Genomic DNA, 13,467 nt, shown 5'->3' on the forward strand with positions numbered 1-13,467 from the left:
GGCTGGCACTTTGGATCAAACTATCAGCTGCCTTCCCCCAGAGGACGTGTCTCATCTGGTGATCTTCTCAGTTCCTGGCAGGTGACAAATAGCTGTCTATTGACACAAGTCCGGGCTGTCCAACTGCAGTGTCTGTTACGATATTTTGTTTTGGGAAAACCTATAAATTGTATACACTTTACTTAGGACACTCGATAGCACATAACTCAAGAGCCTGGTCTTGTTTGACTCCATTGATGTAGCTACTCAAGCAAGCCTGTGCCTTAAATATAAGATTAACAAAATGAATCGATAGGGCCCTTCAGTGCCACACAGTATGGTAAAGCGGGAGAGCTGTTGACAGATCTTCTTACCCGATCTAGACGTGAGATACAAGTGAATCCTTCAGCCAATATCTCCTGGAAATGTCTTTGATGCTACTTAAATCTCTTCTTAAGGCTTTTCTCACTTGATAAAGCACTAGGAGGAATAACTACACCCTCCCTCTCCTTTTCTCTGAGCTTTAGGGAGGTAGCACTACACTGAAGCACTTGTGTTTTGTGTGTATTACACACACAAAATCAGGAAATGAAATGAAACTGGCATCCTTTGCATGTAGTCTGGTGTGTAAGCAGAAGCAGGTGAACTGGAAGCTAATTCATTTGCCCGAGAACGAGGAAACTAAAAACAAGGAGGAGTAATGCAGTTACTCTTCCATCCTTGAAAGGTCCTGGGGATGGTGGAGAACCAAGGACCTAACTGAGAACATAAGAAGGGCCTGCAGGACCAGGCCAATGGTCCAGGCCATCTAGTCCAGCATCCAGTTCTCAATGTGGCCAACCAAGATGCCATACCCTCCAACATGTTGAGCCCCCAAACCAGAATACGTGTCTTCCCATCTATGCTCCCGCACTAGTCATATGACCTGCCTGCACAGGACAACAGAGCCCAAAAAACACACTTATCTGGGGATGAAGTCTTGCAGGAAAAAACAATATGTCCTGGTCTTCCCAGGACACTTGTGGGGTGTGAGATGCCTGTGGAAAGCCTGCAAGCAGGACCTGAGCACAAAAGCTCTCTCCCCTGCCGTGGTTTCCAGCAACTGGTACAGTGGTACCTTGGTTCTCAGACTTAATCTGTTCCGGAAGTCAGTTCCAAATCCAAAGCGTTCTGAAACCAAGGTGAACTTTCCCATAGAAAGTAATGCAAAATAAATTAACCAGACCATTGATCCATAAAATGAAAGCAATAATCAATGTACTGTACTATAAAATAAATAAGACACTATTGTAGATGGAACTCTAAGCAGTTTACAGATAAAAATGTTTGTTGTTGTTTAGTCGTGTCCAACTCTTTGTGATCCCATGGACCAGAGCATGCCAGGCACTCCTGTCTTCCACTGCCTCCCGCAGTTTGGTCAAACTCATGCTGGTAGCTTCGAGAACACTGTCCAACCATTTCGTCCTCTGTCGTCCCCTTCTCCTTGTGCCCTCAATCTTTCCCAACATCAGGGTCTTTTCCAGGGAGTCTTAAGAACTGCTAAAAACATAGGAAAGAACAATAATTAAGAATTAATTAAACACTGATAGAATTAAAACTATGCATGCATATTAACATCTATTAACACTATACCAATAATTACAACAAAAGCAGCAAGGCACTGGTCCTTTCATTAAAAGCAGTCAGCTCCCCAAAGCCTGTTGGAACAAGAAAGTCTTCACCTGCTGGCGAAAGGACAAGAAGGAGGGAGTCAGTCTGGCTTCTCTAGGGAGGGACTTCCAGAGTTTGGGAGCAGCCACTGAGAAGGCCCTCTCCTGTGTCTCCACCAAGCATGCCTGGGAAGGTGTCAGAACTGCCCTGGGAATCATCTTGGGGCAGAAAGGCAGCATAAAAATCAAATAAATATCTGTTATAAAAGTAACATAGAAAAATACAGAAATTATAGAAAGCAGAAATGCCAACCTGATTCTGTATTCCAGCCTATCACTAGGGACACAAACAGCCTCTGTGTCCAGGAGTGTTTATGCCCAGCTCAGGTTGACAATGTTCTGGAAACTGCGGCTGGTGCAGAACTCAGCTGCTAGGTTAGTTAAGTTGTGGCAGTTCAATGGAGCTATGTGTTACTGATCCTGAAAGCATTGTCCTGGATGCCAACTCCTGGGTCCAATCCAGGGTGTTACTGCTAGTGCACAAAGCCCTAAATTGCTTAGCACCCAATTACCTAAAAGAGCATCTCCCCCAGGATCAACCACCTCAGACTACGATTGGAAGAAGAGGCCTTCTTGGTGGTTCCAGCTGATCCACCCAGGGTGGCGGGGGGAACCCAGTCAGATGGGTGGGGTACAAATAATAACAGTAGTAGTAGTAGTAGTAGTAGTAGTAGTAGTAGTAGTATTGTTTCCCCATTTATGGAATGCCCTCCCTGGTAAGGTGCATCTGTCTCCTTCATTATTAACATTTCAGCAGAATTTTAATACGCAACCCTAGTATTTTAGGGATGAAAGATACTGTTCCTGACAACCGTGAAATTATTTAGCCAGGAGGATATTTGATTGTTTTTAAAAAATTTTTTAATAATGAAAAAACACTTCTGTCTTGTTTTTGTGTTGTTGTTTTTTGGCTGTTTGGTTGTTTGCCTGGGCTCCTCTGGGAGGAAGGACGGGGTAGAACTTTAATAAATAAACAAGTAGCACAAAATCTGGCAAAAACACAGCACTCTCCTTTAAAAATTGATCTCTAATTTTGTATCAACACAAGTGAAGATACCTAAAATGTACACAAACTGGAATGAAAGTATATAGAAGCGTAAACAGTTTAGAATTCTGAATCTGCCTAGTGAGACACCGAATATTCACTTGGTTCCCTGCCTCCAGCATCAGTGATTGCAGATGGAAAATGTGCCATCTCCTCCTTAAGTGCCTAGCAGACTCCAGGCAACCCTCCCGGCACTTTCTTTACACAGAGCCCCAAACATTTTGGGGTACATCTGAATGCTGGTCCTACTCATAGCAGACCCATCTTGTCTTTATTTTTGTACCTGGTTATGGGATGAAACCGACCTCCCCTACCCACATTTATGCCATCTGAATGTTCTCCCACTGCAAATTCCACCAACCCTGATCATGTCATGTTGGCCGAGGCTGATAAGGAGTTGAAATCCAAATGCATCTGGAGGGTAGCAGTTTGTGAGAAGGCTGGCTTCTCCCCTGCCTATGCAAAGACAGAATTATTGGGTTGCATCCAATGTAGCATTAAGTAACTTGTTCCATTAGTGCAAGGATTTACACTTGAGCAATGGAACTTTCTTCCACTCCCCTTTGTGCAATTCCTAGAGATGCCAGGGACTGAACCTAAGACCTTCTGTATTCAAGACATAAGCACTCCCTACGGCATTGTGGTCCCTCCCCAATATAGACCTTCATTCAGAAAAGAGATGTAGAGCATAAAAGTACTTATTCACACAGTGCAAATTTAAACTATGGAAGAGGCAGTGGTGACCATTGTCAGGGACTGGACATCGGAGGAAGAATGGTGGAGACAGCCCCCTGTGATAGCCTGGGAATTTGATTCAGAGGCTGAACCTGAGGAATCCCAGCCTGCACAGGAGTCCCCGCCTCCAGGGCCGGCTGAGCCGGGGCAAGGGCTTGAATCTGAAGGGCCTGCACCTGTGCCAGATCCTCAGGAGCAGACAACAGATGAATCCACTCTGGCACTGGCATTGCCTGCAGGTGCTCCTCTCCCAGCCCTGTCAGGGGAAGGTGAGGTTGCCTCTGGGTCCAGTAACCCTCCAGCCTTTCCTGAGCTGCAGAGGCTCAGGGCAGAGAGGCGGAGGTAACTAAGTTCTCTCAGGAGGAGTGCTTGCCTTAAGGCCAGGAGAGGTGAGTCACCTGTGGGCCGGGACCGCCCTAGGCCTCAGAGGAGATAAAGGCCAGTCAGCCCAGTCCCAGGTTGCGGGAGCAACATCGCTGGTAACCTGTTCCTGTCGGCACCCTGACCCACTCTCCTGGGTTCCTGACCACACCCGACTCCTCGCTTTGGACCTTGCCTCGCCCCTGACGGACAGCCTCCTTACCCTTGACCTAGGACCGGACTTAGACTATGCCGCACGGTACCCCCCCCCCCGGACCAGCACAGCCCCTCTCCTTCTCCTGAACCTTCCTGAGAAGAGGAAGACAGTATAGATTTACATTTGTGGTTTGCAGAATTTCATGACTCTGAGACAGAAGAGGGGGGAAAGCTGGGAGGTAATGGAAGAGGAGGGGCGGAGCAACAAAGCCAGAGCATCAGGCTGACACGTCATCATTAGAAAGCATTCCTGACCCCCTTCTCCTAGGACCTGGCGTGCATCGAGAGTAGTAGAACAGAAAGCTCAGAGGCAAAAAGCACAGATCAGCTGGAGCAGGGATGATTTGCAATAGGAGAGATGGAGGGGGTGGGACTTTACTGGAATGAATAGGCACTTTTCAAAGCCTCTCTCTGTGAATACTGAATAAAGGACTTGGTAAGAGCTTTTATTGTTATCTGCTTCTTGGCTGCTCATTGTGGGAGCGATCAAATTCCCTGAAACCTGACAACCACCAACGTGAGTGACTTCAAAAGAGAACCGGACAAATTAATGGAGGAGAGGCTATCGATGACTACTAACCCTGAAGGGGGAATGCTATACACCGCTGAGTACAAGTTGCTGGGAATCACAGCTGGGCAGAGCACTGTTGATCTCTGGTCTAGCTTGGGAGTTTCCCTTAGGCATCTGGTTGGCCGAGGTGAGAAAAGGATGCTGGACTAGATGGGCCCCTGGCCTGATCCAGGAGGTCTCTTCTTGTGTTCTTCATGCAGGAGAAGTGCTGTCAGCTTCCTTTAGCTCCCCTTTGCTGCCCATCTCGAAATCACATTTCTTTCCTCGGAGCAAAGTTGAGCATTGTAGCCTATCTGTCAAAATCTCAATCAATCTTTGTGCAGGAACTCAGGAAAGAAAGTGCTAACATTGGAGTTTCATATCTTACTTTGGAGACTTTCACCATAAGGGGTGGGTGGGTGGATGGAAGCGGGAGATCATCCATATAAATTGAGATTTCCAACCATCATGAAGGCACCGAGAGAATGTGAAGTCCTGAAATATGGCCTCGTTATGCTGGCTGGACTAGGGAAAAAAAGTGTTTCAGAGAAGTTATAGCCCTCTTAATACAGTTGGCAGCTTTTACAGGGAGGAAAATCCCCCCCCCCTGATTATGGAGATAGCTTGGATGCATAGGAGCAGTATAGTGTCACAAAGCAATCAAACGATGTAAATGCAAAATCAGATACGTCTTCATCTCTGCCCTGACAGTGCATGCGTCCAATAAATGTTTAATTGCATGCCCCATCTTCTCTTACTCTGTGATTTATTAGTGGGAATGCACCTTTGTTCCTAATATACTCCAGAAACTTGAATAAACCTAAGTCCTGAGAATGCAATGGATTCAACACAATATAAAGCTGTAGCACAGCAGAAGAGCATCTGCTTTGTATGCAGAAGGTCCCAAGTTCAATCCCCGGCACTTCCAAATATGCTTGGGAATGTCCCCAGTCTGAAACCCTGTAGTCACTACCAATCAGTATACAGTGGTACCTTGGGTTACATACGCTTCAGGTTACATACGCTTCAGGTTAGAGACTCTGCTAACCCAGAAATAGTGCTTGGGGTTAAGAACTTTGCTTCAGGATGAGAACAGAACTTGCACGTTGGCGGCACAGCGACAGCAGGAGGCCCCATTAGCTAAAGTGGTCTTCAGGTTAAGAACAGTTTCAGGTTAAGAACAGACCTCCAGAACAGATTAAGTACTTAACCCGAGGTACCACTGTAGTTCAAGGGGACAAATACTGGATCATAGGAAATTTCCTTAAACAGAGTCAGACCATTGCTCCATCCAGCTCCGTATTATCTACTCCAGGGATGGGCAACATGTCACCCTCCGGATATTGCTGGACTACAACTCCCATAATTCCTTGACCATTGGCTATGCTGCCTGGGGCTGGTGGCAGTTGCATCTGGAATGGGGCTAAGTACATATGCAGAGGTGCAGATTTAGAAACAACTACTGGCATTGTGTGGGACACGGGTGGCACTGTGGGTTAAACCACAGAGCATAGGACTTGCTAATCAGAAGGTCAGTTGTTTTGAATCCCCGTGACGGGGTGAGCTCCTGTTGCTCAGTCCCTGCTCCTGCCAACCTAGCAGTTCGAAAGCACGTCAAAGTGCAAGTAGATAAATAGGTACCACTCCGGTGGGAAGGTAAACGGCGTTTCCGTGCACTGCTCTGGTTCACCATGCTGGCCACATGACCCGGAAGCGAGATGAGCGCCGGAACCCCAGAGTCGTCCACGACTGGACCTAATGGCCAGGGGTCCCTTTACCTTTACCTATTGGCATTGTGGTTCTAATTAAGTTGATCACACCATAGTTGAGGAGACTGTGAGAGCAGGTGAAACACTTGCTTCTGCTCATCTGCTAATCCTTGAGGGGCATCTCTTACTTTTTTTTAAATCTTTAAACCAGATTTGGACCAGACAGTGCCTCTAAGTAGAGGACTGTTCCATGTAAATTAGGACACTTGGCTACCCCTAGTCAAGCTGCCATCCATTAGCACAGATCCTGGAACTCAAAGCCAGTGATAACAAGGAAACCCTATCCTCTGATGGTGGTTTTTTTTTTTAATCAAATCAATCAAACTGATTGATTATTGCCATTGCTGGTGCATCACCATTACTAGCAAACAGGGAAAGGAAACTGCAACCGAGATCTCTTTTGATGTATGCTTGTATTGCCAGATGATGCCCAGCAATGGTGAGAATCAAAACAAAACAATCGTTTCGGAAGAATTCTCGCTTCAGTGTTTTCAAGCCCTGAAACCATGCAAATTCTCCCCACCTCCACCCTGGGGGCTATTTTGCTCTATGAGAGTTGCTAGGTAATCAAGTAGTTGCCAAGGTCTTCTGCTGCTTCACAAAAGTGGTTGAGCCTGTTTATTTCTGTTGAGGTCTCTCTCTCTCTCTCTAAAAAAGAAGCAAGCTTTCAAAAAAATATTTTAAAAAATACATTGAGATTTTTAAATTCTAGAGACCTTATTCACTGCAGATGGCAAAGTCTCCCATGGACAGCAAGGGTGCCAATCTTCTGTGCAGTGGATCTCTCTACTAGTAGACGCACATCAGATTGTGGTTCCCAGCAGGCTCCGATTTGTAATGTTCAAAAGTGAACAGCCCAGATCCTCCCTCCTTCCTGTGTCCAAACAAAAGCCATTGCATCAGGCTCCAAAAGAAACTTAGGAACATAAGAAACTGCCTTATGCTGACTTAGATCACTGGTCCATCTTGCTCAATACTGTCTCACTACTGACTGACAGCAGCTCTCCAAGGTTTCAGGCAGGGTTATCCCCCAGCCCTACCTAGAGATAAAGGTAAAGGGACCCCTGACCATCAGGTCCAGTCGTGACTGACTCTGGGGTTGCGGCGCTCATCTCGCTTTATTGGCCGGGGGAGCCGGCGTACAGATTCCGGGTCATGTGGCTAGCATGACTAAGCCGCTTCTGGCAAACCAGAGCAGCGCACGGAAACGCCATTTACCTTCCCGCCGGAGTGGTACCTATTTATCTACTTGCACTTTGACGTGCTTTCAAACTGCTAGGTTGGCAGGAGCAGGGACCGAGCAACTGGAGCTCACCCCGTCGTGGGGATTTGAACTGCCAACCTTCTGATCAGCAAGTCATAGGCTCTGTGGTTTAACCCACAGCGCCACCTGTGTCCCAACCTAGAGATGCCAAGTACTAAATCTGGGGCTCCCGGCATACAAGATAGATGCTTTACTACTGAGATCCAGCCTTTTCTCATCTTAAATAATGAATGCATTTTTCTTTTTTAACTACCATATTTTTCCGTGTATAAGACGCCCCCATGTATGACGTCCTCTACTTTTGGGGACTCCAAATTAAGAAAACATCCCTCAGCACTACCCGTGTATAAGACGAGCCCCAATTTCAAACCTAATTTTTTGGTTAAAAAAAACCCTAGTCTTACACATGGAAAAATACGGTATTTCTGGAGTTTCGAATGAGTGCCGCTGTCACTTCTTGCCCAAGATCCACACCCATCCACAACCCACTCTGAGAGAAGGGGAGAAAAAATAGGCACCTGCATTTCACTTTTCGAGAAGATCTGGAAAAACATCGGAGCCAGATCTGAACCCTGAAAAGCATGCAGAAATGGGGGAAAGAGTGTTGCTTTTCCAACTTCGTCCTTCACTTCTATGAGTTTTTCAAAGGAGAAAAAGGTAGACAAGCTTGACAAGTGGGAAGTGACTAAGTGGGTAGTTAGGAGTGAGGCTCAGAGATTGGGTGGGTGCTAGGGAAAAATCTAAAGGACTTGATATCTTTCCGCCAGGCCTGCAAGACGGAGCTGTTCCACCAGGCCTTTGGCCAAGGCACAGTCTGACCCCCTCCTTCTGTATTCCTCATAGCACTCTAGTGCAATGGTTGCCATTAATTTGATTCTGAATTGATTTTAGAATGAATTGATTTTAGAATGTATTTCAATTAATTGATGGTGATTTTATGTAAACTGTGTTATTTTTACTGTTGTTAGCCGCTCTGAGCCCGGCTTCGGCTGGGGAGGGCGGGATATAAATATATTATTATTATTATTATTATTATTATTATTATTATTATTATTATTATTATTATTATTATTTTATTAAAGAACACCCACAGGACCTTGATGTAGCTACATTTGCATTTGAGCAGATGGGTGGGGGAATAAGAAAACAAAATTGGGAGTGGGGGGTGGAATCAGGTCTTCTTATAAAGGTGGTTGACTTGCTCTTTGCACAAGTGGGGCATGCTCACCTATTGGCAAAACCGACAGATGCCATTTAAATGTGTTGCATCAAGAGCTGGGATGGAGCAGGAGCCTCCGTTTCCAAAGGGGTCTGAAACTCACCAAGCCACCTGATTTTCAAGAATAAGCTGCTCAAGAACAGGAAAGAATGTTGTGCAGAAAATAATAGTGCCAAACTAAAAACTGTGCTGCTGGTCGGATGCTCACAGAGTCCTTTTCTATGGGTGAAGTTCACTCTTGCATTAAAGGCACCTTGCAGGTGTTTGCACCATAAAGGTAAAGGTAAAGGTACCCCTGCCCGTACGGGCCAGTCTTGCCAGACTCTGGGGTTGTGCGCCCATCTCACTCAAGAGGCCAGGGGCCAGCGCTGTCCGGAGACACTTCCGAGTCACATGGCCAGCGTGACATCGCTGCTCTGGCGAGCCAGAGCTGCACACGGAAACGCCGTTTACCTTCCCGCTGGTAAGCGGTCCCTATTTATCTACTTGCACCCGGAGGTGCTTTCGAACTGCTAGGTTGGCAGGCGCTGGGACCGAGCAGCGGGAGCACACCCCGCAGCAGGGATTCGAACCGCCGACCTTTCGATCGGCAAGTCCTAGACGCTGAGGCTTTAACCCACAGCGCCACCTGTGTGTTTGCACCATTCTGCCCAGTAAATATCAGCCACTATGGGAAATAGCAATCCGAAAGAGGTTAACTTGTTCAAAGAAGGACTGTGGCTCCATAGTAGAGCACATTCTTGGCATGCAGAAGGTCACAGGTTAATAATAATAATAATAATAATAATAATAATAATAATAATAATAATAAATAATTATTTTTATTTATACCCCACCCTTCCCGGCCTGAGCTGGGCTCAGGGTGGCTAACACCAGTAAAATCACAGTAAAAACATAATAGGAAAAAAACCTCCAATTTAAAATACAGGTAAAAATGCAATTTAAAATGCAGCCTCATTTTAAAAGTAGCCCGTAGATCAAAACCATTAGGGGAGGGAAACATAAGGGTCAGACTGAGTCCAAACCAAAGGCCAAGCTGAACAACTCTGTCTTGCAGGCCCTGTGGAAAGATGTCAAGTCCCACAGGGCCCTAGTCTCTTGTGACACAGCATTCCAACAAGTCGGGGCCAGTACTATAAAGGCCCTGGCCCTAGTTGAGACCAATCTCATCAGTGTGTTAAGGATCAGGTGTCTGGCACTGGGAAAGACGTCTGCCTGACTTGGAAGAGCTGCCGCTGATCAGAGTAGGAACAAACCCCCTGAGCTCAATGGACAAATAACCTTACCAGAAGGAGGCAGCACCCTCTGTTCATTTGCAGATTTTAATTAGCATCAGACTCAGTTTTAATGCACCTACTTGTTGTTTGTGCTATGGCGGCCAGGGGTGGCTGGTGCCCATTGGAGTTGGTAGCGTGGGGAGCCCAACAGTAGGTGGCGCCAGAGCCAATGACAGGTGGAGCCAGCTCCTCCTAGTTTTACCCCCATCCTTCTGCCTTGATGCTAAGATCTGCAAGGGCAACAGAGAGATGGAGATTGACTGACAGTGCAGTCCGCTGACCTGGTTGTAAGGAAGGCAGACAGGTGGGGGTTGGCTGAGGTTGGTTGGACGCCGTCCCATAGACCCAAATGGGCAACCCTCCACAGTTCAAGTTGCTGTGCTTGTTGGTTTATTTTTAATGGGAGGGGGTTGTCTGGAGCAGTGGTGTCTGGTACCCACAGGGACTGGTAGGGTAGAAGGCATAAGAAGGTAGGGTAGAAGGTAGGGTGGCGCCATAAAAAACGACAGGCAGAACCAGCTAATTTTAGTTTTGTCGCCCTCTTCCTTCCTACCTGTATTCTACAAGGGCAATACTGAAACAAGCTCAGATCTGGTTGTAATTAAGAAGGCACCGAGGGATTTGAGGACTTCCTGAAGGCAGCTAGGGAGCTCTGTTGATGGCTTCTCATGCCAGTTCATGGGACACGGCTGTTGGAATGATTGAGTCTTGGTTTTAGCAACAGGGATATCTTATATATATATATATATAAACCTCCCTGCATGGTTTCTCATTTCCTTTCCCCTTGACAAAAGCTGTGTTTATGACAACTGAAGGAAAGCACGTCACACATCTACCATCTATATTTCTGCTTCCCCAATGTGCCGCTCGAAGAATCACAGGGTGTTTTCTGATAGACATGTACAACAGTAACAGATCAGCAGAGAGCTCTGTGAAAACGTCTCTTCCTTGATGCTGCGAAGCGGCCTCAGATCAATATTTCACCACCTGCGTGGAAAGTGCATGATTAAGCAGGCCTCTTGAAATGTTTGCATCTGGATCCCACTCAAATGGCAGGCGTTCCTCAAACGGCAGGTGGTTCATTTCATCGTCACAAACTGGCCAGCTAACACTTCTCTTGAAGAGAAGGAGCTGTCTGCAGTGTGAAAAACGTGGCTGCTCTTTTCGGTGGACAAAGTTGGAGATGGTGCTGTGGGAAAAATAAACTTGCAATGGAAAGAATAATAATAATAATAATAATAATAATAATAATACTTTAGCACGCTCAGAATCTCCTCTTGATCAAAAGTTTACCTTTTGATAGCCTGCCAGGCTTCTATAACTGGCCCCTAGGCCACACCCCCTCTCTCAGCCAATCACAAGTCCTGCTTTGTGTCCTCCTCAAGAGCTTTTGCCTGGCTGAACTGTGTCCTTGAACTGCAGTAATGCCTCATGCTTTCTGGGATGTGTGCGCGCACAGAAACCACAAAATCCATTTCAAAACTTTGGATTATTTTTTTTTAAATTATTTGCTTGGTGCCTGAATGAATACTGAGCAGTCAACATATGAGACTTTCTGGACATCACCTGCTCTCATGGAAGTTGCTTGTCCTAAATGGAAAATTGTAACATGGGAAAGGGAACAGGCTGTACAAACTGCTGGAGAAGTAACTAACTGTGGTGTATTAAGAATTCAGTCTGTTCTATTGAATTAGAATCTCTGGCCCAGGCATGGAATTATATTAGGTGAGCAAAACCTCAGTTTCCCCTTCTATAAAATGGGAACTTGATTTTCCAATCTACATGGCTGCGCTGTGAGTGAACCTATCACATCAGGGTTTTGTAGATAGAAGTGGGTTTGCCATGAAGGTCAGGTAGCACATTTTGTCTGGGGTGGGGCTAGAATAGGATGTTGAGCTTGAAGAGTGTCTTAACTTTCTCTCCTCAGATAAACAAAACGTTCAAGCCAGACATCACTGAAGATGACAAATATAAAGAGTTTTAAATGCTCTATATGTTCTTGTAGCGATCTACCATCAACCAGGAGAAATGGTGAATGGTAAGTCATACATGATAATGGTAAATGTTAAAATTATGAAGCCAAGGGTGGGAAAGCTTTCTCAGTCTTCTGGGCAACCCTCTCAGGATCACATGCAAGTGGCAAGCAGGTCCAGAGGCAGAGGTGGGTGGAGCAACAAACGTAATTTTTTACCTTTGTATGTTAGGTGACACATGTCTCTATCTTCCATTCACAGTGCAGCGTTTCCACCTAGAACCAGGTGCTCCCTTTGCAGATGGGAGCAGACCCATGAACCTCAATAGAGTGCACATTTGCAATCCTGATATTTCCACAAGACAAGTAAGTTAGGTGAGTAAGAGCTCCATACCTTGTCTTTAAAAAGCTTGGTGGGTTGGGTGTGGGAACTTGTTGGGACACCTTCATTGCTTTGGTCCAGTTCTGAACATCTTGCCCTCCTGATGAGCTCCTGAACCATGGCCCTCTGAGCCCTGTGTCTGCTGCTGAGCCTGTACCATTACTTGCCTGAATAAAGATATCTTTCTTACTTGCAAGGATGAACTTATGCTTCCATGTTTCAGGGTGGGAGCAACAGCAGGAAGCCTACAAAGCTTCTTTTCAGTTTTGTTTTCTTTAAAGCCACAGGAAGAAAATACACAACTTCATGTAATTGTGTAGTTTGGCCTTTGGGTGTACTTCTACAAAATCTAATATGCGGAGCAGGCCTGATATAATTCAAAATGTCTGCCTTGTACTTTCTTTCCTGAATAAATGAAAGCTCAGGATGTTGAGTCTAGCTTGATGGCAGCATTGTCCATGACTTTTGGACTTCAGATGTCATGTCATGTATTTTTCATGTTATAAATGGAAAAGGCCACAAATAAAACAGGCCCCGGTGTCTCTCATTATGTAACTTCCCTTAGCTGCAGATAGTACATCTCTTTGTTATACTTAATTATAGCTCTGAATCATATTTTACACAACCCTGGAAATGCCATAGGGGCTTCTTTCACCGGCTCCTTTTATATACCTTAGGGTGTTTTTCCCCTCCCTTCTTCATTTTTTTTTTACAAGACAAATGAAATATGCATCGTATGTGGGTGGCTTCAAACCTACTCTGCCTCGTTCTGTCATAAGAGAGTCTTGGAGAAGCACACTGATCTGTCCTTGGGCTCCAAGCCCTCCTTCCATTCCCTTTCTTCTCTTACCATTATTATAAACTCAGCACTAAGCTGTGGACAGCTTCCCTCTCTCACAGGAGGAGCTAGCAGAACTTTCTTACCTGAGTGAGATATGCCTGAATAGGAACTTCCCTCCACTCCATCCCACCCCACCCAGTAAGAAGAGA

This window comes from Podarcis melisellensis (assembly GCF_964234715.1).
Source record: "Podarcis melisellensis genome assembly, chromosome: 14".
NCBI classification, from domain to species: Eukaryota; Metazoa; Chordata; class Lepidosauria; order Squamata; family Lacertidae; genus Podarcis; species Podarcis melisellensis.